Source organism: Stegodyphus dumicola, chromosome 4 (assembly GCF_044657685.1).
Source record: "Stegodyphus dumicola isolate Sdum_Otavi_A_Nest chromosome 4, ASM4465768v1".
Taxonomy (NCBI): Eukaryota; Metazoa; Arthropoda; class Arachnida; order Araneae; family Eresidae; genus Stegodyphus; species Stegodyphus dumicola.
In genome coordinates, this window is record NC_140771.1 from 163,522,772 (window position 1) to 163,550,098 (window position 27,327).

General features: G+C 33.9%; 1 long non-coding RNA gene across 1 annotated transcript in view; it reads left to right on the top strand.

The window, feature by feature from the left end:
* LOC146997745 (uncharacterized) overlaps positions 1 to 16,457 on the top strand; it is a 207,223-nt gene extending 190,766 nt beyond the window's left edge. Inside the window, exon 2 of the long non-coding RNA XR_015040820.1 lies at positions 16,243 to 16,457. This is a non-coding gene — a long non-coding RNA (uncharacterized LOC146997745). The remainder of the gene's footprint in view (positions 1 to 16,242) is intronic.
* Positions 16,458 to 27,327: the final 10,870 nt, after the last annotated feature.

The following is a 27,327-nucleotide window of genomic DNA, read 5'->3' on the forward strand; positions in this document are numbered from 1 at the left end:
CACGGAGTGGAAAAACCTTTTTATTTCCAGCGCGCGGAACTGTGTATCAGGAATTCTAAAGATATGTTCATTTAAAAATTATTTTGTGACATTGCTATTGAATGAATTTATGGTTAAAGTGCAAACATGATATTTAATAAATAAAGGTAACACACAAAACGTTAAAAAAACGCCCCTTTGGACTTTATTTAAAATCTGAAACCTTTCAGTTTTTTTCCCTGCAGTCACAGCAGTAATTCGAAAAATGTTACCACAAAAAATGGCAACACATCTGAGAAATGGTATTTAGCAGGCTGTGTGGGTGACAAATTAAAGATTTTATGCCGGCTGAAATGACAGTATCTCGGAAAACTACCGTAGTACCGAGCGATAAATGTTCTGCAGTAAACTTCACATAACGTCATAACTTATTTGAAATATTGAAAAGTCTTAGCTTTAGGAAATTTTAACATGAACTAATATTCTAGCTTCAAAGTATAAATCTTTACTCGAATTTTTAATATGTTTTTTAATATGAAAAATTAGAATGCAAATCGATTATCTAAACTCAGTCTCAGTCATTTCATTTCCGATAATAGACGCTGTAGAGTAATTTAATTTTAGTGCAGGGCGTAAGGGAAAGTTTCAATACCTCCAACGAAACAGAAAGCATTTTCAGTGGTGGGTTATTTCATTTATATGTACAGTAATTAACATACTAATTTAATGACGAAATTCTTGTAATAACGCACTCTAATGTCCGAAAGGAAAGGTTCACATTTTTCATGAGTAATTTTATTTGAAGTAACGCAATTAAGGAAAACAATTACTTGCCTGAACTGTTTTATAATTTCGGCTTTAAGAGATCAATACTTTTTTGATGTTACTGACTGACATTTGTCTAACGTAATTTAAAATTTTCTTTTTCGAGGCCATTTAGATTTAAATAATAATTACGTGACTAAATTTTCACGTAGCCACAGCAATTAAGGGAAAACTGTAACCTTCGATTTAAAAAGATGTATGTATGGAACGAAAGTTGTTGACTCTGAATAGTCTGAACGATGTTTTACATATTTTGGGCACGGACACTCGTTTAGTAAACTATTTATCCCAGGCTTTCAGTTTTCTCACTACTGGATACAACATAAAATAATCTTCGAAAGGAAGATTTTTCGAATTCTTACCTATTTCCAGCAATTTTTCCAAAATCGAGAGATGGACTGCTAGCAGTCTTGGCTCAGAACAATCGCAGTGGAATGAACTTTAAATGAAGTAGAATGAACAGTAGAATGAACAATGCAGTAGAATGAACTTTAAAATGAAAACTGAAAGAGATATCGAAACAGGAACTGAGCTCTATCTTACATTCTGAAATAAATCGAAAGTGCACAAAATAAAAATAACCACACGCATTTCGATGCTTTCCTGCAAAGAAGTAATAATTTTCATATTGTATGGAAATAGAAGATATCTGCGAATCTAATAATATAATGTAACAAACTCTGTAGTACTAACTCTGCAACAAACAGTTCAGTGGTAACCTGTTTTAATGGATACATGGTCTTGTGTAAAGCGCAATTTATTAGAAATATCAAAATAAATCTATTCCAGATAATCTAATGTCTAATATTTAATCTACATTTTGAACAAAAATCAAAGGAATGTTCTTTTCTACTATTGCCATTTATCATTCATTTAAACAGAGTACTGTTTGTTGTGTTGTCACTTAGTGATAGTGAAAACTGTTTTTTAACATCATAAGATTACCATAGGGGTGTATATGGTCTATACGGACCTGCAGGTGTCTCTCTGATCTGCAAGGAATCCACATCAACAAAAACAAAAAAATGGTGGTGCATGAGGTTATAAATAGTGGTTCACTAGACTGAGATGACATTTAAGCAAGTTATCACCAAAGTTTAAGCATTCCGTAAATGCCATAATGCACCTAACACCCTTTTCTTCTTAATCCGATGGTGGACTCTCAGCCGACTTCGGTTTGGCCACTATTTAGGCCAGAAGTGGTGGTGTGAAGGCAAGCCTCCACTTTATTATGGAGTGGGTGGTTACTTTATTATGGAGGCACATAACCAGGTGGGCCATGAAAGAACCCATGAAAGAACGCACTCCCTGTGTACATCACTAAAACTAACTATAGCTGATCAAAAATCTAAAGTTCTGCTTATTCCTAAAAAAGGAGGGTCACTGGTTAGGAGACCACATATTATGTTCAATGAACAAAGGGTTCAAATTGTTAAAGAACTGAGGTATCTGGGTCATATTTTTGATGAAAAGATGACCTGGATACCTCACGTAATTGATCTCAAGACCAGAACATCGGTAATTGCCAGACGGTTGAAGCAGCTACAGGGGCATAAATGGGGTCTTAACCCACATATTCAGAAAATTTTATTCAAGACAGTTGTCGAAAAGATTATTACGTATGCAGCAGCTGTGTGGGCATTTCCTATGCAGGGCCGTAAAATTAGACATCTGTCAGCAATCCAGACACCCTTTGCTCTAAACATAACTCGTGCTTATCGCCCAACAGCCTCTAATGCAATCAATGTTTTAGCGGGATTATTACCCCTCCACTTACGAGTTGAAGAAGAGGCTGTCAGGAGGCAACTCATCAAACAGTTACGGCGTCCAGCTTCCTTCTCTGATGAATATTTCCTTCCAGAAGAGTATGAAATACCGGCTCCTGATTTTCGTACCCATCCATCATATTTAAAGGCATTGGTGTTCGCATCCAAGTCCAGCCAAATACTACAGCTCTGCCTTCTCAAATAGAAATTTATACAAACGGCTCTAAAATTAACGAAAACACAGGCAGTGCTTTTGCTGTTTTGCGGGATCATATAGTTACACATCATTGGAAAGGTCAACTGCGCTCTCAAAATTCAGTCTTCCAAGGTGAAGCGATTGCTATTGCACAAGCCTTACGCTACCTAATCTTTTAGGTATTAAAAAAGCACTTATAAAAACAGACAGTCTATCGTCGTTGCATGCTTTGGGTAATCCTGACCATCCATCTCTCATCATCCAAAACATTCAGCAGGACCTAAGAGAGCATTTCCCCCATCAGCTTAAGCTTGAATGGATCAAAGCTCATGCTGGGCATTACGGAAACGAAACTGCAGACAGTCTAGCCAAAGAGGCAGCTTCAGGCAATGCAGATACTCAAGTCAATATCCCATGGCCTATTTCTTATCTAAAGAAATGCCTGAGATTGAAGGCCATTGGACGATGGCGAGAGGAATGGGACGAGGGCTCAACCGGTCGGCGAACGCAGTATCACATAGCGTATGTGGACACTGACCGTATCATTTCCAACCCTCAGCTCGTTCGATTTATCACTGGGCATGGTCCATTTCCGCAATATTTTGCAAAATGCGGACTCAGCCATACTGAATTCTGCTGCTGCGGAGATATTGGATCCCCAGAGCATTACCTGACCACTTGTCCATTGACATCTGATCTTCATATTCAACTGCCAAGTACCAACAGGCAGGCCTTCTGCAAATTTATCGTAAAGCAGAGATATCTGATTACAAAAGTTGTCAATTTAATGGACAAACTGTCTACGCTGGGCATGGACTTATGTCAGACAGCGTAAATTCTCCTGCTGCCATAAACGTATGCTCCGTATGGATTATATGCAAATTTGTATCAGCAATATAATAGTCTTACACCAGCAAAGTATAGTACTTATATATTATGTACAGTATTAACCAGTATTGTGTCAGTATTAATACCAGTAAAATATTGTATCAGTATTGTAACAGTTAAATATTGTATATGCATATTTGTATCAGTAATGTAACAGTCGTAATTGAGTAAAGTATTGTATCAGTATCAGTATTATATCAGTCCTGTTTCCGTAGTGTATCAGGCATATTTGCATCAGTAATATACCAGTAATGTTTCGATAATGCATATGTGTTGTGTTAATTCGCATTAGCTTGAGTCTTTGTAACGTATTATTTCGTGGTTTTATTTACCGACTTGTACAAAATCATTCCCATTTACAATTAATCACTGTTAGTCAATATTGTATGAGTATTAATACCAATAAAAGTGTTGTATGAGTATTAATATCAGTAAAGTATTATATGAGTATTAATACTAGTAAAGTATTGTATATGCATATTTCCTCATGTATATATCGCATGAGCAATACAAACAGTCTTACAATCAGTAAAGTATTGTATCAGTATTATATCAGCCTTGTATCAGTAGTGTATCAGTTATATTTCATCAGTAAAGTACAAGTAATGTAACAGTAGAACATTCATCTGTGATATTTTAATTAGCATTTTTTTTTTAGTCTCTGTAACGTACAATTTCGTGGATTTATTTACCGACTTTGCAAAATCATTCCCATTTCATCAGTATTAATATTCAGTGTTATATCAATGTATCAGTAATGTAGCAGTATTAATCAGTATTAATATCAGTACCAGTATTATATGAGCCTTTTATCAGTTCTACATCTGTCATATTTGCATCAGTAATATACCAGTAATGTATCTTGAATATTAATCTGTAACTCTGTAACATGTTATTTTGTATGTCTTGTCGTGCACGTTGGTTAACTTTCAGGTGGTATTATGTATGTTGAAGGGGTGCTATAGATAGTACAAGTAATGTAACAGTAGAACATTCATCTGTGATATTTTAATTCGCAATATTTTGAGTCTCTGTAACGTATTATTTTGTGGATTTATTTCCCGACTTGTGCAAAATCATGCCCATTTAATCAGTAGTAATATTCAGTGTTATATCAATGTATCAGTACTGTAGCAGTATTAATCAGTGTTAATATCAGTATTATATCAGCCTTTTATCAGTTCTGCATCTGTCATGTTTGTATCAGTAATGTACCAATAATGTATCTTGAATATTAATCTGTAACTCTGTAACATATTATTTTGTATGTCTTGTCGTGCACGTTGAATACCTTTCAGGTGGCATTATGTATTTTGAAGGGGTGCTATAGATAGTGGTGGACGTGGTGCTATACTAATTAACCATTTGATAAGGGAATAGTACCCCCGTCCTCCGTTCTCTTTCTCTCTCTCTCTCTCTCTCCCCCCATGAAAGAACGGACAGTTACAACCGTGCCTTCTCTGGGATCCGAACCCGGGTCTTTTGGTCTCGCAGTCGGCTTCCTTAACCAATTACCGCCTGGGAGACAACACAGATACCTAGGTATTTACATAATAGGCATAGAAATTAATTAGTTATATAGTAATTAAATATATTTCATAAATTTGTGTAAGTGCATAACTATTCGTTTTATGGTCTGGTAATACTTGCAACTTCTAAAAACTTGCATCTTTGATAACAGTAGCAACGCACTGTGCGCATGCACCCCACAGCAACGCTTGTCCAGACATGTTGCAGAGCAACGGCGCAGACATATACCACTTGTGCTTGTATAGATTTATTTGTTAGTTATAACTACGAGTGTCACAGGGAAGCGTTGTATATATTTTTTTTCTGGACTTTGAGAAAAAAAGATAAGCAAATATTTTCTAAACTATAAATAGCTAGTTAGGTATATATAAGTTAAAATGAATCTGTCGTCTTCTTTGAGAAAAGTAAGAAATAATCCTTTTTAAACATTTTTTATAAAATATTCTTTTGTAGTTTCTCTGACTGCCGATCACGTTTTCAATCCCGCACGGTTTCTAAAATTCTAAGCGGATTCGTCTAAAAATTACAACAAATGTAGTTCTGCGAACTTTTTGTTTTGTGGCGAACGAAGTATCCCTCTTAAATCGAAAAAGTAGTTATGTTTTACTTTTGAACGTATAAGACATTTTGCGGTGGATATAACTTTTTAATGTTTTATTACTTTATATAAGGCAAATTTTGGAGAGGAACATTATTTGGTGAGTACTACAATCTTGTAAAATTAATGCCACAATATGAAAAATACCCTATGTATCTAACTCAAAATAAACTAAGGTTTTACACAGTAATTTTGAATAATTCAAAGTTACTTAAAGTTTTACATAATAGCTTTCAGTAACTTTAACAGAATTTCCATGGCTTATCATAGTTAAATAACTTAATTTTTGTCCACGGATATCTGCTACTAAACACGACCGAATCTGAAATAAAATATAAGTAGCATAGCGCTGATTCTTTGAAGTTGAGCCTCATCCCATCATTGTCGGTTAAATACTGAAGAGACTCATTGTGGACAGTACGTTCGCTTTGACATCAACAAGAGACGGTAATGGCTTCTCATAATATGTCACTACTTACAGCTAAATTCGGAAAGCCGCATACTATCGGAGTACAGTTAATTTTGGCAGCCACACAAGAGGTTTTAAAATCTGTTTTACTCAAAGCTGCATATGATGTACTCAAAAGAATTTCTTTGAGCAACAACACAGTTCAAATATGCATTGACGAAATGATGATGATGTTAAAAGATTCTTGAGTAATTATCTGTACGATTTCTCCATACATTTAAATTTAAAGCGGTAATGAAGCACTATTATTGGCATACCAGTAATGAAGCACTATTATTGGCATACCAGTAATGAAGCACTATTATTGGCATACCAGTAATGAAGCACTATTATTGGCATACGTCCACTATGTTATGAACAAGAAGCCCACAAAGAACTGCTCTTTGCGAAAGCTTCGACAATAGACACTAAAGGCAAACCATCATTCAAAGCATTGAGAGATTATTTCATGAGAAAAGCGATCCCTTTATCAGAGACAATATCAGCAGAAGCAGATGAAGCATCTGGCATATTTGGTCGCTATCGTGGTTTTAGAAGTCATTTAAAACTAATGTGTCCGGGGCGCTTGCATTTCACTGCGTCGTCCATTGATAGCATTTAATTGCTAAAAATCTGAGTGACACCACTTTCTTCATTTCGTCCTAAACGCAGTAAACAAAATTCAGAGCAATGCGTTGAATTCTCAGTTATTTGCGCAGTTGTGTGAAGCAAATAACAAGAACTTTCATCGCTTACTTCTTTACACTGATGTATGCTGGCTGTCAAATAGCTTACGTTTCACAAGACTCTTTTTTAACTTTTTGAGACTGTTTTAGAGTTTTGGAATGCTAAACGTAAACCAGACATTGCTTATTTAATACATATGTTTACTGAATTTAATGAGGTTAATTTGCACGTACAAGGTGATAATCTAAATTGAATGAAAACCACGTCCGTCTCTAGAGCGTTTTTTGCCAGAAGTAACCTAAAGTAGCAAAACATTTCACGGAAGGAATTTTTCGGGTTTCCCAATTTGTCACAAACTGACAGGTTGATGATATTTCGACCTACGTTCAACATTTAAATACCCTTCATGTATTCACGCAGAATTTTAAGCTGGGTGTGAGGATGTTTGACTATAGAAATACCACAGCAGATTATGAATCCATGCGGTGACGATGAAAAATCGGATATCATGTTACAGGGAGAACAGACTGAAATAAGCACTCACGAAGAACTCAAAGGCCAAGTTAAAAATAAATGTTAGGAATTCTAGCTTCAGAGAGACATAACTGTTACTTATCCTGCATTATGAGAGCAAGAAATGTTTAATGTCTTTTTATGATCAAGTAAAATAGGATGAGTTCCTCCATATGCTTCAAATTCCATGCGATAATCAATTTGATTTTCTTCAAACTTGGATTTGTATTTTGAAGGAAAAGGATACTAACCATTTTCCTGACTTGAATTATTTAGAATATGATCATGATCCAATATTTGCAGCTAGTTTATTTTAGCTAGTTATTTGTAGCTAGTTTTCTAGGAGAATTTAGCTTAGAATGTTTAGGTTCAGAAGTTTTCAAATTTTCGGACTTACGAATTGGTTGTTCTATACTTTGTAGACAACTCTTTCTTATCCAATGCTTCTTTTAATGAGCTGTTCGTAAATTACTTCTCTTCTTCCTCTCCCTCAGCATCTGAATCCATAATTTCTCCTTCTTCAGGAAGAACCGAGCATATTTGAACCGTAGAATTTTCTCTGTTTCTTTACTCTTCAGAAGAATCTAAGATCATACAGAACGGTTGTAGAGAACCCTCAGCAGAGAACCGATTGTTTTGACGAAAATTCATAACTATGCGTGCTTTTTGTAAAATGTCAACTAAAATAGTTCGATTCCCTCTTGCGTATGGTAGAAATAGCATCTTAGTGACAATAATCTGGCTACTTAAATTTGATTGGTACTGCAGTCTGTCGAACATTAGAGTTGAAGTTATAGCCATCAACCACGGAAATTTTGCACAGCTGAATCACGTATACGTTTTTGGAAAAAGCAACATCTGTCCTTCTTCAGATTGGCTAACTCCAATATTAAGATAAACAGGAAACTGAGCATCAAAAACAAAAATGTATACCTGAAGAATACTGGAAGAGGAGGCATGTGAGGTCAAAACTTTCTGCTGAAAAACTGAAAGCTTTCAGGTTTTTGTTTATTTATTTATTTTTTTCTTTTTCTTTTTTATCTTAAAATTTCCCAGTCTACAGTAAAATCTATTAAAGTAAATAGCTCTTTGTCAGATATCAAAGACACGTTTGAAGTTGACCATTTTTAAAAAATTCAGTATTAGGGCAGTGCTACAAATCTACTCAGTCAGCCACTCAATACATAAAAACCTCAAAATATCTTTATTAAAAATTGAAAAATGCGGGCAAGAAGGCAGATTTTCCGGTGCACACAACTGAAAGTTTATTTTTAGTCTCATTCGGTAAAAAGACACTAACTGTGCAGAAACTGACTTAATTCACTATTCTGCCAAGTTTCAAATGTACACAAATATGGTTGCTAAGGTAAAAACATTAGGCTTAGGCGCACTTAAACAAGTTTTAAATTGTTGATATTTCTATAACTATTGAATGCAGATTAACTAAAGGCATAAAAACCTTAACCGGAAGACAAGAAAAACATAATTCAATCATTTTTAAAGCAAAAATTGCATAATTTACCAACATAAAAGAATAAAAAACTGAACTTACAGAACCGAATAACAGAGTGGGTATATATATTGGTGCGGCCTATTGCAACCAAAAAGGGAAGTGCACAACAACATGTTATAGCAGTCCTATATACCAAATTTCATTGTTCTCAGGCTACTCGTTTTTGCGTTATGCGAGATATATACATACATACGTACGCACGTACAGATGTCAAGAAAAAATGTCTTCTGAATTCATTTTAAATCCTTTCTGCAACCCGTTTTGGGAAAAAGAGTCCTTTATTCTGTCCTTACGTACATGTCAAGCAAAAACATCGTTAAATTGTATTCGATAGCTGTCATATTTTCGTTGAAATATAACATCCGAAGATTTTCGCGATTACAATACTTCCTTTACGTCTACAAGGAAGTAAAACATTAAAAACTGCAATCTTTTTTCTAGATTCAGATTCCAGTTTTACTCCTGAAACAGTTTAAAAGTAAACAGTTACAACAGACTCGTTTATGAATGAAATACTAGAAACTCAAGATATGAGAGAACATAAAATATTCAAAATAGCAATTCCAAATGAAAAGGAAAATATGTACTATCACGTTATTCACTTCTAAATTAGCGCTGACTAGATACTTTAACATTTGTTTAATAAAAAAGAATTATTCAAGAGACAGCCACGTATTTTTTTGACTGAAGCGACTGAGCTCGAGATTTCAATTAATATTTCCCTTACATGAAACTATAATTTTATTTTGCTAACACACGAAATGAACGTACTGAAAGCAAAAGCGCTTTCTTTCTGGTGTTGCATGAATTGTTTTAATTAAACGGTTTCAGTTAAATGCAATAAATAGTAAAAGATAATTATCTTAGCTATCACAACCTGATTAAAAATAAAAGTGGGGGTGCTTACAAAGAACCTGTATTTAGATTTTTAAAAAGGAATACGGGTGTCACCGTGACATACAAAAGAATGATAATCTTATATTCACTTAATTTTTTTTTTTTTTTTTTTTTTGATAATTTTGCTTTAAAATTCATGATTTTGTTTCTGTTTATATATATATTCCAAAATGTTGTTACGACTAATTATTATTTTTATTTTTAAGACCTTGAACTTTTATCATTAGTGTAACTTACAATGTTTTTATGTATGTTTTATTAATTTTAATATAATTAAAAATGTAATTCATAATAGCAGAACCCGCTTAAGAAGTTTTCCAGCGATTCCAAATAAAACAAAATTGACTAAACCGGAGAACTTCCCTAAAAGCAAATATATTTTTCTTTTAACTATAGTTACCCAAGAAGCAGTTTACTGATAATATAATCTCAAATTTATAATTTAATGTCCTGAAATTAAATCCATTTATTTTTAATTTTAAAATTATAGTGAAATAATTGACATAAAATATTATTTTCAATTTACTGAATTAATCTAAAACTTTTAATTTTAATTTCAGTTAAATTATTTTAAAATCAAGTATTTAAGTTTTATTTAAATATGCAATGTAAGACAAATATACATACCTTTTTCATATAGATTTTAGGATCTTTTCTTTAAACATTTCCCTAATTAATACTTTTATTAATTAGTTAGAAGTAGTTCATTAATTTGTTTTATTAAAAAATATTATCTGAAGTCTCAGAAGTAGACGATAGCATTTTAAAAGTGGTATAAAAATTAAATTAGTGCGTTTTTTTTTACTATTCCAAATGGTTCTATTTTCTGTATTACATATCATGAAAGAAAAAAAAAAAACTTCCTGCCACGCATTTGGGTAATTCGCCTAGATCTCTTACTGTCCATTATGATAGTGGTATACGATCAATCGAAAGGCATTGGCATCAGTAGAAAAATACCACCCCATGTTCTAAAATTACGATTGATAAAATTCTTTTCTAGTTTAATCTGGGAATCATGTACATTCAATTAGAATTTCACATTCAATTCGAATTTCTTAAAAGAAATGACGAAAAATATATATATATTTTCTGAAAGGATGGAAAACTTTCATACGCACTCCTCAGTCTTTCAAGGCCTTATAGTGTCCGAGTGGTTAATGTTAGGAGTTCGACCTGGGTTTGATCTCACATCAACGGGCAGACTGCATGGTTGGTTTACCATGTTTTTAAAAACGCATAAAGTGAATATGAATAATTTTTCTTTCCAAAGTCCTCCATGAATGTATCCGTTCGCTTAGGCAAATAGCCCTCACGTGCTTCGCCATATTAAATAACCTAATCGAACAATCTTTCAAGATAAAATGTATTATGAGAGAAAATTCTAACATTATAATAATGGGAAAATAAACTTCTTCAAGAATACAACATAATAAACGGAAAGAAACTTCTTGTACAGGTTTCTGAAGTGAACTTCTTAAGCATGAAAATTTCTTAGGTATTAACTTCTTGAAGAGATTTCATTCTATATCCACTTATCACTATTAATATATTTTTTGAAATATGTTAAAAATGTTAGGCTGAAGTTATTGTCCTATTTTCGTATAATATACATCCAACTAAGTAAATGTTGCTTTCGCAATTCGAGAAAATTGCGTCTCGTAACTCATTAATTAGAACAGCGGGATATTTGACAGCATGTGTTCATTAAGAATTAACGCTGAGGGCCTCCATACGCGATATCATTAAAATGGAATCTTTTTCTACGTCATTCGAATATTTCCTCGGAATTCCTCGTTATCAGTAAGCTCCCCGTGACCCAACTATGATGATTGCATCTAACGACATTCTTCGTAGATGAAAGGATGAAAATGAAGTGGTGCTTGAAATGACGGGTCTGTAGCTTTCTTTCCACAAAATTAAGAAACAACAATTAAGAAACTTCTTACAGAAAAATGAAATTATTCGAATTTTCCGTAAATAAGGATTCATTTGAATTTTTTCAGGCCCTTTGAAAGGTTGTTTAAATTTAAAATAAACTTTAAAAAATGTAGCATTCGTTAGGAAAGTGTTTGGAGGAATTACATTGTTATTATTTGCTATTATAAACATCTGTAGCTTGACAATCTTAATATCTTTTATCTTAACATCAATTTACATTATATTACGTAACTAGGGTATTAGTAATTTATGCGTCGCTGCTATTCCATGCTGCACAAAAGTTTTTACATACATCGCAGTAAATGTGCATTTCTCAGCGATTTTGCCGTTCGATGCGACACAAATTAAGAAATTTGGTGCATCTTTTTTAAGCGGACCCGCATAAGCCATTTGAAAATGCATAGGTCTTTTACTTATCTTTTGAAATTAATGAAAATTTCATACATTAACTGTTAATAAGCTGAGTAATTTAAAACCAATAAATGCATTTCTTAATAATTTAAATCTTCCTTGAAATTTAATTAATAATCTTTCTTGAAACTTAATTATTTATTTTAATTCCTAGGCATGGAAAAATTGCCGCTACCATGGTTATAAATACTGTTTTATTGAAATACATCCTTTGTCAAAAAAGTTCTAGGACAATTTATTTTTATTTCTGAGTTTGCACTAAAAAGGAATAAATATTGCTCTTATGTTATCTGGTATGTATTCTTACTTGACATGACTTTGGGCGTGTTTCCACTCAAACTTACTAAGTGGCAGGGTTGTGCTTATCAACACACTGTTTGGATTGTTTTCGCATTCGTTGAGGTAGCACAAAGGATGATAATTGTGAGCAAAGACTTAACATTACGTTCTGCGTTAAGCTCGGAAAAAACCCTAGTGAAACGTGGGAGATGATTAAGCAGGCGAGGTACTTTCAAGAAGTCGTGTTTTCGAGTGACACAAAAGTTTTTGTGAAGACAGATTCAGTGCAAGACGATCCCAGAGCTGATCGCCCGTCTATAGCACATACCGATGCAAACGTGGAGCATGTGAGGCAGTTATTGGAAGAACACCGTCTTGTAACTGTGCGTATGGTATCAGAAGAACTGAATTTGAATCGTGATGTGTGTCATAAGATTTTACGCGAAGATTTAGGGAAACGGAAAATTAATGCAAGAATCGTCCTTCACTCACTTACAGTTGAACAGAAAGAGGCAGGACCACGAGTTTCTGCTGAACTATTGGATAGAGCCGGACGTGATCCCACGTTTGTGTCAAAGATTATTGTGATTTTTTCTTGTTCCCGCGAGTGAAAAGGTGATTGAAAGGAAAGCTTCTTCAGGATTATTGCAGACATCCAACGGGCTGTGACAAATGAGCTTGCAAGCATCACAGTTGAAGATTTCCCTGCTTGCTTCCAAGACCTCCAGAAACGTTGGCAGTTGTGTATAGATAGCCAAGGGGATTGTTTTGATATCATCTAGGATCATTATTGATAAATGCAATTTTCTATTTTTTACGAGCTTTGTCCTGGAACTTTTTTGAGAAAGCATGTAATTATTCAAATATAAATCAAGCTACGAGCACTGTATTTAATAATTCGATTATTTAAAGTTTTAAATTATTTAATGTATATTATAATTTTAAACTATTTCAATCAATTCACTAACTATCGAAATAAAAAGCATAACGCAAAGGATTCCTTTTTCTGCAAATTTTTACTGGGCAACGGCGCTTTCCGAAAAGTGATGGCTGTTCGGAAAGCAAAATTACAGCCAAAGGTTACGCTAACGCTATGTTTCAGATATTACTTGAGCTTTACTTCGAATGTCTATATAGTGGTACCTTAGTATACGGCATTAATCGGTTCCAGACGTTTGGACATATAACGAACTTTTCCTTTAAGAAATAACGGGAAAATAATTAATCCGTTCCTATAAAAAATCCTATTGTTATTATTATAACACACTTTAACACTAAAATATATAAATGGAGCATTTCAATAATACTTTATATATTTTTTCTATCCAGATCAAAAGCAATTTTTCGACATGTTCTATTGTCTTGGATCTGCATGTGGTAGTCGATTTTGCCCGCTTTGCAAGGTTAGTCGATTTAATAGTGGCCAAGTGGCGGATACGAATCCTATCTTCATACTTTTTAACAATATTTTTTGTCACTTCTATGGTGATCCTAATAATTTTCTTCGTTGCTTTATTCAATTTCTTAATCGTTCTCATTAACTTTACTAAAACTCATTGTTAATGAATGCTTATGTACTTGCTCTTTTACAGACATTTACTTCGAAATTACAGCTTGGATTATTTATTGAATAGAAGCAGCAGGCGTACTGACGCTCATGGGCAGTGATAGCTTTGTCTCGAAGGTACACAGCATCCAGTCGTGATTCATCGAACTCGGGTCGTCATCATTGAACTCGTCAAATACCAAACAAACAAAAAACCTCGCGTTTAAAGAGGAGGAATATCAAGTTAGATGTATTTCAAAGCGGGTGTATACCGAGGTACCACTATAACTGGGAATTTCAATGAAGGAAACAAAATGCATGTGAAGATCGAGTTTGTATTTATTAATCAAATTAAATAATTTAAGAAAAGCTTTGATCTTTAACAACTGTGCGGAAAACACTGAGCTGTTATGTTTTACGAGAAACACTCTTAAACTGGCAAGTTGCTGCTAAAAGTAATTGCTCATTTCGAACAGCCTGTTGTCCTCAGCACACTCTATGTAATATGATTTTATTCTAAAAGTTCGCATACAGAAGAAGAAGCGAATTTATTTTTTAATTTTAAAATTACTTCACTACTCTTCACTCGAATGAAAGATTTGTTCATGACTCTGAAAACCTTTTTCCTTTCATGTACAGTATATTCATATTAGAATAATTTCGATAGCTATGATTAAGAGGGAAGAAGTTTGAAAATCTGAAAAAAAATAGTTTCAGCCCGTCATTATAAAAGTTTAAAATACGTGTTTCGTATATTCCACAGCGTAACAACATATATTCCATATATTCCAGAGCACAGAGCAAGTACATAAGCATTTATTTTATGTGTGTTTATAAAATGCAGTATTAATTTAAAAGCAAAAAACACTTCCTTATTTACTTCAAATGTTTCTTTGTACTAGAAAACTATTTCTGTACTTTGAAAATGTTATCAATATAGGTGGTGCGTGAGTAGTGAGTGCGCAATTGAAATGACTTTCAACCACGGAGAAGCGAATTGAACGGTTTAAATTTGGATGGTGCATATTGTATCCACCAGTCTGAGTTAGTAAACGAACTCGAATCCAAATTAAATTGTGGAATACTTACATCAACGGAGAGCTCACCATGGGCAGGTGGCCCATGATGTCACCAAGTTGAGAATTTTTCCGATCTTCATTGCTCCACAGTTATATCTCCTGAGTATCTTTAAAACAGCTCTCTCTACTGAAGGCTCCCATTGCTGCACCTGCTCATGGTTTACTTAAGATAGCTGAAGGATATAACTTAGTTGGGTAGAACTATTCGTTTATGGGATCAAATCAAAACCGTCCGCTCACTGAGTTGAATCGTTTACTGAACTGTTCTCTTTTAAAGTTCACCGCTCACTAACAATAAGCTTATGAATACGATCGGGAAAGAAGACTGAATAAAGAGTGAGGTGCTAGTGTTAATCGAACAAGGCGTGAGATGAGGAAAATTCGGAACACTCATTCCTTGAACTGATTTTTTTCAAATGCGATTTTGAGATTTCTTAAAACCTCGTATTTGCATGCAACGAACAATAAAATTCTACAATAAAAAATGCTCTAGACTTGCGAAAAGATAAAATTAAAGCCCTATTTTTTGGAAAGTAAAGCATTCCTTTCTTCCCTAAAATGGGAATCCAACTTTCCCGTCATGTTTTAAACAAGAGTTATCGATTGATGAATTTTAAACAAGTTACCGTTCCCTTTTGTTGGTTCATCATTCGATCAATCAGTAAAGCGAGCAACTGATTTTTGAATAATTGACGGTGGCATCACCCATCTCTAGCTCCAGTTGCACGGCGGAACAGCAAACACATGTATGGCTGTACTTCGACGCTATTTATACAAGACATGTTAAGTAAGCTTCCACATCATCATGAATAATGTATCCAAGAAGAAGGAGGACATTAAGAGGACATTATTTTCAAAATTCATTGATCCATATTATATCGTACAATAAATGCTTAACGGTACTATTATTTCCCAAACATATAAAGTTATTTCAAGCCTCTGCAGTCTTTCTTTTCTTTATTGTAATTTAAGTTGCATGCAATACGCTCTTCATTAACTGCATTAGCGCCACGCTACTTCCGGGAAAGAAAAGGTGAAAAAGAAAGATACTTATATTCTAATTCAGTCTGCTTATCGCATTGCCTTAGTCTGCTTATCGCATTTATTACATAGCTGAAAAAAGGAACTAAAAATTTTTGTTTACAGGAAAGACTGGCATGGATTTGACCTCGGTGGATTCTCTTGCTCGAATTACGGAGGCGATAGGACTACTCTCTACCACAGATGCTTTTTTTCTGAGTGTAGAATGAGATAGAATATCTGACAGACACAGCCCGAGATCGCATAGTGGGTATATCATAACCTTTCTGAGTTCTTTATAGCTGTAAAAACCACTATGCAATAAATACATTAATTTTGGACATACGTATAGTTATTTTATCAGTTCCACTTCTTTTCCGGAAACCCATGTATATAGTTGCGGCTTTCGAATATTTCCGAATTTTAATTTTGCAGTTGCTAATGGTATACGCATTGTATTTTTCTTGCTAAATCCCACTTCTTATGTCTTGAAGCATAACAATAAGCTAGAGGTGAAATAAAATACCCCATCTATATACCATTCATTAGATCAAGGTGTAATTCAATATTTCAGACTTCTATCTAACTGGTCTGGGTTTTCGCTAGGAAAGCACAAATTTCCCAAACCTACTATGATAAAATATTATTTTCTAAATTTTACTGTAAAACTTTTCTTGGTATTTTATACCTAGATTTGTGTGCTTTTAATAGACAGCCTTAATTTCTTTGAAAAATTTTAATATGCACGTATATATACGTTCTTAACAAATATTACAAAAAATATTCTTGCCGGTTACAGAGAGTACGGTGAATTTCATTTTTACATCACGTTTTATCGGAAGCATTCTTAGCTCAAAATTGTATTGGGTTGGAGGGAAAGTTCTGTCGTATTTTAAAGAAAATATTTGAATTCGTTTATAAAAATATGTGTTTAATATTAATCAATTATATATGCTCCGTTATTTGTTACAACCTGTTGCCATCTTCCAGGTAACCTGTAAATTCCTGTTTTGTAGAAGTTCTCATCCATGGAGTTAAAATAGTCAGCAACTGCCTTAGAAACACTTTCAAAAGACTTGAATTTTTTTCCCGTTAGATAATTTTGCAGAGATCTGAACAGGTAATAATCAGAGGGTGCAATGTCAGGTGAATACGGGGGGGTGACTAAGGATTTCCCATCCTAACGCATTCAGTTTTTGTAGTGTCACCACTGCAGTATGCGGGCGAGCATTATCGTGATGGAACACTATTCCTTTTCTGGACGCTAATGCTGGCCTTTTTTCTTTGATAGCTGCATTCAATTTATCCAGCTGATTGCAGTACAGATCCGCGTTGATGTTTTTTCCCTGTTTCAGCAACTCGTAATACACTGGACCTTTCCTGTCCCACCACAAACAAAGCAGTACTTTTCGTTGATGGATACTTGGTTTTGGAACTGTTGCTGATGATGTTCCTGGTTTGCAGTAAGATTTTTTTCTTTTAATATTCTCGTAAAGAATCCACTTTTCATCTCCAGTAACCAGCCTGTCCGAAAACGGCTCCACATTGTGTCTAATCAGATGTGATGAACATATTCTTACACGATCAGACAAATTCTTTTCCGTTAATTCATGTGGAACCCAAACACTTTGTTTTAACACAAACCCAAGAGATTTAATGTGATCTCCAACAGTTGTATGATGAATGCAATTTCTTCTGCAATTTCTCGACTTGTTAAATGTGGATTATTTTCAAACATGGATCGCAAAACATCATTATCGATCTTGGATGGTCGTCCAGATCGAACACTTTCTTTGAGGCTCAGGTCCCCGGAACGAAATTTGCTAAACCATCTTTGACAAGTACGAACATTTACAATATCTTTTCCAAATACCGCACATAAATTTTTACATGCAACAGATGCGTTGCTTCCTTTTTGGAATTCATATAAAATGCAGTGTCGTAAATGCACTTTATCTACCAACATGTTTTTCCCTTTAAATATTACAAGTAAATGATGAACGGTAAAAAAAAGGGCACCTTTTATATTATACAGCAGCTAAAAAAACAAAAAAAAAAATTAGATTGACTCACTAGCCAGATTTTTTTTTTTTTTTTATTTACAAGAAAAATCACCTGCCTATTTAAAATACGACAGAACTTTCCCTCCAACCCGATAATAATAGGGATAAAAGTGTAAAGATTTTAGACGCTATTCTTCGGGTTACTTTAGCGATTGATTAAATAAATAGGCTTTAAAGAATGTCTTAAAAAATCTGGTATAGTAAAATATTCTTGTCACCTATTCAATTTTATTAAGACAAACAAATGAAGAAACTAATCGGACTTCTCTAGATGGCTATGCATTATTCGACAGTGGATTATTTATAGAAAAAATTAATAAAGCCATTAAAACTTTTATTTTCATGAATTAAGGACATCAAACTTTTAAGAGTAAAAAAAAGTGCGAAGAATATAAAAAATATAGCTTTAAAGAAACATTAAATTATGTTAAAGATCTTAAATAATATTTTTTAATTTAGGAAATACTAATGTCGGATTGATAGCAGCATTTAAAATGAAATTTCAAGGAAGCAAACTGTTCAGGCGACTAGTAAGCAATTACGTTTATCCAATTATTATAAAACTGAAAAATATTTTAAATGTATTTTAATTTTGCTCTAGAAAAAATCTACAATAGTCCGTTTTCGATTTAGCATTCTTCTTGATTCATTGTAATTATACATAATATGAATTTCAGACGTTATCCTTGTATCAGCAATAAATGTTAAAGCATTTAATGATAGTATGTAGATTGAAGATTAAATTTATTGTTTCATTAAAATTTTAATTTGAATTTAATATTTTAATTTGAATGATATTCATTTTGATTCATTATAATTATACACAGTATGAATTTCAGATGTTATCCTTGCATCACCAATAAATATTGAAGTATTTAAATAACAGTATGTGCATTGAAAATGAAATTTATTGGTTTATTGAAATTTTAATTTGAATATTAATTATTATTCTTAGAAATAACACGGGTAGTATACTCGTTAGAAATTATTTTTTAGCAATACAAAATAGTAGCATTAAAAGTTTGTAAAATAAAAAACGAGGATTAAAATATTTCGCCATTTAAAATTCTCGATCCAAATGGACAAAAACTATGAATGACATTAATAATGTTTATGGTTAAAACGTCTTAGTGTGTATGAGTTAAAATATCTTTTGTTAAATACAGTAGCAATGGAAATGTTCATAAAAATTACTGCTTTGCCGCATCTTATTCATTATGTAGCTTATTAACAGATTAAAACACAAATTTTAATTGCTAAGAAGTGCGATTATTGCTTTTAAATCGCTCTGTTGGTTAAGCTATAACTCATTATATAAGTAATATAAATTAAATATCATGCATATTGTCGCTTGGCAAAACTCTTGAGAACTGATCTAAAAAAGGTTACGTGAAAGATAATTTCAGATTTCAGACTGGTAGGGACACTTATCAAGCTAGAGAATGATATATGCGTGGTAACGTAATAAAATAAACATTTTGCGAAGACTTAGCTAAGAATTTTCCTAATATTTAAAAGGGGGAAACTTCACGGTAGATTGTATACATTTTGAAGATGAAGAGTTCAGCAACAAGTGAATCACAAAGTTAAACTCAGTTCACCACAAACGCTACAAAAAACAAATACTAAGTACAAATCCTGCAAAATTAAGGACATCTAAAGTCAACAATGAAAACATACGGTAAGTAAATGTTATCTCTGATAGTTACAAAGAGATATTACTAGGATTTACTGGGCTTAAATGGTCGCTGATCTCGCTTAGGCATCATGTAACCGATAGAAAATGGGTAAAAAAAAAAAAAAAAAAAAAAAAAAAAGCAGGTTATCTTCGAAGAATTAGCTGTTGAGTCCTACTAAAGCGCTAATATCTTCCGGTTTCTCATTTGTTTAAAATGCTGTATCAGAATGTCATCTCAAACTACTAAGTATTTTCAATAGCTGCAATGCATTACCACCCATACTAATTACTGCCTGTTTGTTAAGTTGTTCTTACGTGAGAATTCTGAAACGATAAAAACTGCTTTCCGTCAAATTGCCGCCTAGCTGATATAGTGATTTTTGACGTTATGTTGAATCCAGATTCGAATCCCGGAAAAGTCATGGATGTTCGTAAGGGTATGGTGTCTGTGGAGGCATATGAGCACTGAAAAAATATGGTGAGCCGAAAGTCCTGTCTAGAAGTTGGGAAAGAAGAGTGAAAGACCCTCCGACATCCTCCCGGAGTATTTTCCTTCAGACCTGGGGCAGAAGCTTAATAGTTAACTAGATTTAGCAATACATGGTGTTACAGGGGTACTGATATACCTTCTACCTATACCTGCTCATGAAATTTACAAATGTGTTACTCGAAGACAAACGTTTTCTGTTCTGTACTATGTAGGCTATTTCTGTTCTGTACTATATAGCGCGTAATGTACAGCTTAAAGAAAATTTTTTGTTTATAAAAATTATCAATTTGATATGCTATAAATTAAATGCATTTTAAATTGAATCAACAGACATATTATTAAAATAAAATTAAACCGAAGATGAACGTCGATTATGTGTTATATTTGATTACTTTAGATAATGGTAAATCCCTCAAGGGCTATCTGCCAACGAGGAAGGATCCCTTCGTAGAGGCATTCTAAGAGAAATTAAATTTTATTTAATTAAATGGTTTTACATTAACGTGGGAAAAACCACGAAAAAGTACAATCCTCCCGTTCTTTGGGATTTAAACCTTAGTTGAATTACCAGTGTTCACAGTTTTAAAGCTCGGCCGCTGGTGGGCAAATGACCGTTGAAGCAATTGGTCACTTGTGGCCTACGGAGATTCACGTACATAGACGATTTGGATAATATGCTATAAACAAATAATTTTATTGCTTTAAAGCCTCCCTTTTCTTTGTTAAACAATTACAAAATTTCTAAATTAGAAAAATCATGAAAAAACTGTGAGGGGTTACTCTTTGAGAATAATATCTTATATTTCACACAGAGGTAAGCTTTATAAATTTGCATGAATTATAAATGAGAAGTGACATCATTAACAGCCTAAAACTTAAAGGAGTAGCAGAATATTCGTGATGTTCAAATCTGTTGGTCACCGGTATGGAATAGCTCAATAAGTTTAAACTAGATAAATTATCAAAGTAAAATGAAATCGGAGAAAATCAGTGGCTCTCAAGCCAGTTGGTCACCAATGTGAACAGCGTATCAAATTTGGATAGATTATTAAGGTAAATTTACAACGGAAGACACTATTGATATTCAAGGCCAGTGGTCATTAGTGTGGAGTACCGTAATAAATATGGTTAGATTATTAGCCTTATAGGCAAAGATCTTTAATTAGTTACCGGTGTGGAGTAATGCAAAAAATTCAAATAGATTATTAAAATAAAACAAAACAGGATGACTCTGATGATCTCCAAGATCGTTAGTCAATAGCAAAGAAAGCGTAGGGTGTGCCCTTGAGCCCCTAATCGATTTCAGATTTTAATTTTAAGGAAACTGTTTGTCCTTGTAATTAGCTCTCTGCAATGGTCAAAGAAAGCAGCTCGATTTTTTTTCCCGAAATAAATGTTGTTCTATCTGGGTCTCTTCAGTAGCTCTGAAAATATCCAGCTGATACTCATTCTCAACCCATGTGAACACTAGCCCGTTCGAGGTGATTGATTTTATGTTTGGTACTATTTTCTGATAAATAACATCAAGTGTGCAGGTGTAGCGCAGACCCACATAACCCTACAGGAAGAAATTTAGATGATCAGTGATCGGGATGGTCACGTGCTGTGTTTATTGCGTCGTATATATCGATGTGAGAATGTTCTACAACTCACGAATTGTAAACCTCAGTACAGTGGGCTCTAGCTTGCAGGGATACCACGTTTGACTATGCAGTGGCTCAGTTATTACGTGAGCAATAATTATTTTTAATTTTAAATATTTTGTATTTTCGCACGTGTTTCATTATTTTGTAAAATTAACGTTTTGTTAACATTAATACTAATATTTTTCTCTTAAGTTGAACAATATAGAATAGTTGCTCATGATGTTTTTTTTTTTTTTTTTTTTTTTTTTTTTTTTTTTTTAAGTTTTGATTCTATTGTTTATGTCATTGTAAGTAGCAGCTCATTTTCAGTTATATCAAATTCCACCAGGTGGCATGATTTTCACTTCCAGTCTGAGGATACGCACCACAGTGCTTTGTTTCTGGGCCATTAAATGTAAAGAAAGTATGTATTGATTTGAATGCACAAGCGATTCAAATCTGTGGTAGAGAAAGTGCGACATCCTCGGCAGATACTCATAAGGAAGGCCCATTGTCCGGATTTAAGATGATTCTCCATAAGAGATATTCAGGTTTTATGTAATGCAAATGTTTTCTGATACCCTTTGGTATAAGATCTTGAACATCCCTGAGCACACTCCCAAGAAAATATCGTTTTTCTATACCTACTGTTAACCAGTTTATTAAGTTTTTATTTAATGTGCCTGATTTGAAATTGTCAGATAAGATGATCATCTACTATGACACTCAGGTACTTAAAGTCGACTCCGGATTTTGATGTCTTTGGCATGAAACTTGACACACAGTGTTCTTATATGTGGTTCGCTGGGCTTTTAATCATGGCGTGTGTTCTGGCTATAGAGATCACCAGCTTGTATTCCAGCAAACAGTTTGCTCTAGGAGATATATGGTGGTTTCAGCATTTGTCTCATGTGCGCTCCTTTTGCGGTCGTTCGCGGTTATGAGAAAATCGTTTGAAAATGCAAATATTTTGATAGTATCAGTTCAGTCGTACAGTGCAAATGCTGAATCTGCTGCTATGTTCCATAGCAGCGGATCTAAACAGAATCCTTGAAATGCCTCTGTTAATTTGAGTTGTTTAGATGCATTTGTTCTTCGTAACCTGGATGTAGCGATTCTCTAGATAGCTGCAAAAAACATCTAGTACACCTTAGGTCATTCGATTCGTAATACTCACTTTAATATATCATGCTAACACAATAATTCGAAAGAGTGCATAAACCGGACTCTGTAACTCTACCTCGAGATGGCATCCGAACTAAGGTGTTGTAGATCAGCTGGATTTGAAGTCATTCCGTCGGTATTTATTAAGTTTTGGGAAAAGAAATGTTACACGGGCAGACGGCCATACTTGTTCCTTATGTGATGTTGCCCTTTTAGTACTTCTAGCGATACATACTTTTGGCATAATTTTGACACATAATAATTTAAATATGATTTTCGCACTGATATTAACCCATAATTTTGACGTAATTATGTATATGTAACATATAAGCATATAAACTGCACTTGAATAATTTTGATATATAACGTATAGATATAAAACTTACACTTTGATATTTAACATACAAAAGTATACATAAGAATGCTGGGTGAGCAGAATTCAAAATGAATAGTTCCTCTTGTTATGATGTGGTTTTTCGGAAAATGTTAGCAGCAGTTGGTGATTATTTGGTGCAGTTTTCTGAGAGCTGATGACGGGATGACTACAAGTTAGATTTTTTTGTAAAACCTGGCCAATTTTGTGGGGCTGATTTGCTACTATTTATATTTCCGGCCTAAAACTTCTTTGTTCTACAATCGGGTATTTCATTTAGCCACATACTGAGCTCTCTATGCTATTGTCATGTTTGCCAACTATTCAACACCTTCATTAAAAGAAAAGAAGAAAAACACAGTTTAAACAAAACAAAATTAACCATCTGCTTCACAAAATATTGGAAACTAGAGATATGTGTTCCACTCGCGAACTGACTTTAGGATTGAATTCACTTTACTGAGTGAGTGAAAGTTTAGTCGAGTAGTAGTTTCTTCGAGGGTTCTTGTTGGAATCATGCTGGAAAAGTTCGATTTCCATCTCAGAGAAGAAAAAAATTATCCACCTGCTCCACATGATATTGGAAATTAGGGATGTGCGTTTCGCTCACGAACTGGTTTAAAGAACCTATTCACATTACTGAGTGAATTCGACAAAACTAAGTGGTAATTCTATCTAGATGGAGTTCTTGATGTTCAGATGGAGAGTTCTTGATAGAACTATGCCGGAAAAGTTCGATTTCCATTTTAGGAAAAAAATATGTTTCTCCTCCTATATTAAAACTGAGTATAATTTTTGTCATTTCATAACTTTTAAACATTTCTCATTCCAGAATTTTGTTAGAAGTTCTATGTTCAAAGAGTATCGCATTCCTTGTTAGATTCTTTTCGCTGTCGTTCCACCCTTATAGCGCTTCTTATTGGTTCTTTGTTCCCGATCTTATGTATTCATCCGCATTGTTAGTCAGCAGTGAGGTCTTAAAAAAGAACCTATTCGTTTCAGTGAGCATAATTTGAATTAAATGATCTTAAAAATCCCATACAATGTGCACTAAATAAATAAAGAAAAAAGAAAAAAAATGCGATAAACAAAACATGCAATAAACGGAAATGCAAACAATTATGAACAAACATCTGCATGTTCCAGAAAGTGAAATTTCTAAGAAAAGAAGCACAAGCATTTTATTATTATTTCAGGCAAAAGCCGCACAATAATGCACTACTTAAAGCTCGAAAGAAAGGGCTCTTTGAGCTGAAAGGTAAACAATTAAGATTTATTTAACACTAAATAGCCGTAAACATTAATAGTTTGACGCGGGTTCATAGCTCAGTGAGGGGTTTGGTTATAAGAGAGTTTTACAGCATTTCCAATGAATTCGAACCAGTGACCTTTAAAAGTGCCTCCATGAAGCATTCCTCTCCTTAAAGCCAGTAGCCGTTATGTGATATGCTGTAATAAAAATGACACTATCTATTTGTAGACACGACTACTCGACGACGTTTGGAATTTTAGAAGCATATTTCTTTCACGCTTCTGCCCTGTGTTTGATGTGGTCTTATACTTGAGATATTCTAAGTTGCCGTGTTGGTTCTTCGACTTCTAAACGCGCTCTTCTGGCTTTTGTTTTTATCATGTTGAAACTGTTGGAATCTTGTCTTTACTACAATTTCTACTTGCTGCAAATCTTCAAAACTCTGGCTTATAATACACAGTTGCTCCTGATATGAAATTTGGCCTTCTTTGCTCTAAATCTCTGAAAACATTGCTACCTATTTTGTTCAGCGAAGAATTAACGTTGCTGTTTTATAAAACGTACTGTACTTTTTTGATGAAAATAATGAGACTTTATTAGCAGAGAAAAGTATTTAAATTATTGCCATTCAATCCGTACCCGTTTAAAAGTATGAGAATACCGCCATTTATTCCGTTAATACAAGTTGAATAAAAGTAACTCTATAGTATTTTGTTTTCCTGAAAAACGTAACTTCATTTATTAAATCCAAATATACGTTATTGTTACTTCTCCGTAGAAATATGGGAAAGATGATTTTCAAAATGCGTTATTTACTTGCATACACATCTCCTCCTAGCATATTTCCTCTTCTAGGTTTTCTTAGAATCATATCTAAGGGTTATGGGTTATTTAATTATGGCAAAGCACACGAGGGCTATCTGCCTAAAGGGAGGGATGCCTTTGTGGAGGACTTTCTAAGGTAAACTGGCTCGTATACACGTTACACATGGGGAAAACCACGAAAACGCCCATGCAGCCAGCCCGTTCGCGGGATTCGAACCTTGGAATGAACTACCAGTGTTCAGCGTCTTTACCGCTCGGCCGCTGGTAGGCCTAATCATATCTAAGAACTCCGGATCTATGGTAACAATGTAAATATCACAAATAGGAATTTCAGTCAATTTAGATACTTGTGTAAATTGTTTGAAATCGATACGTCGATTTTCTTTAAGATTGTTTTAAATGGATAAGTCGATAAATTTATTGAAATCGATAAGTCTTTGAAATACATAATATAGTAATATTATTATGTCTTTATGTATGCTTTTTAACGTCTATGCTTATCATTTGAGCCGTCCATACAGAAACAGTGTTATATAACGCGTAGTTTTCCCCATCTCGGTTTTCAAGCGATAAAATTAGTAGGAAAGAGCAGAAAAATACGCGAATAAATGCCGCATGGGAAAACGTGAAGTTTTACAGTCACTCCTAAGCTGAAGTTTAATGCAATTCGCTTAAAGTCTGAGCTCACCATTGACTTAGTGGCTAAGATAGCTGAACAGTAGAAGTTTGGAAAAATCATTAGTTTTGAATGAACACTGGTAGTTCGGCATATTAAAATACCAGCGAAAAGGATGTTTGCTGGACCATTTCGTGGTTTTTCTCAGTGAATACGATCCGATTTTCCATAGAAAGATCTCCAAGAGGCATCCCTTCTCTTAGGCAACGAGGCCTCGTGAGTTTTCCGATACTTAATTATCCAACCAACCAACCTTTAAAATGTGTTCCTAGAGAACTAGTGATAGTGTAATCTCAGAAATTAATGAAAGAATATTTTTACCAATATTTCATGATCAAACTCTGTTTTAAAACTAGATCGAAAGCGACTCGTTTTACAGTTACTTGTTTTTAACCCATAAAAATTGGAAATAAGCGCCGATTTTTTTTTCCTTTCTTGCCGGCACTATCTTTTCACAAGGAATTTGGATTTGAAGGATTCCAACTCATTGTAGTAATAACCTTCACGATCTACTTATATCCGGCCTTAGTTTGAACACCACATTTTAAAGAGTTTTTGTATTTTTAGAAAGGAATTATTTGAAATAAAACATTTAATTTTTTATAAATTTGTAGTACATTAGTAGTAGTAGTAATTTGTAGTGTAGTAGATTTGCTGTTGTATTACACCTGGAAGGAGATCTGCCACATAAAATATAAGCTCCTGTCTTAGCAAAACAAAATCCGTGCAGTCGTTCGTACCTCAGACAAGAAATGCTAGAATTTAGAAGCAACCCTTGGCAAATGTTGCCACTGCGTGAAATATTTAGACAAAATACGTGTGAAAAATCACTTTTGGCGCTAAGAAAAATGAATTAAATATAAAAATTACTATTACTGCTGGCTTTTTTTCCCACACACTCGTATAGGTAGGTAGTAAACTAATTTCATACAAAACTGACATCCTGCATTAGGCCCATATCACACGGCGTTTGTTTCACACGAACATCTATTTCGGACAATTTTTCTGCCTGCTTTACTATTGAAAGAAAGACGTGCCACTTTTTCCTTCCTTTCCAAAAAAATT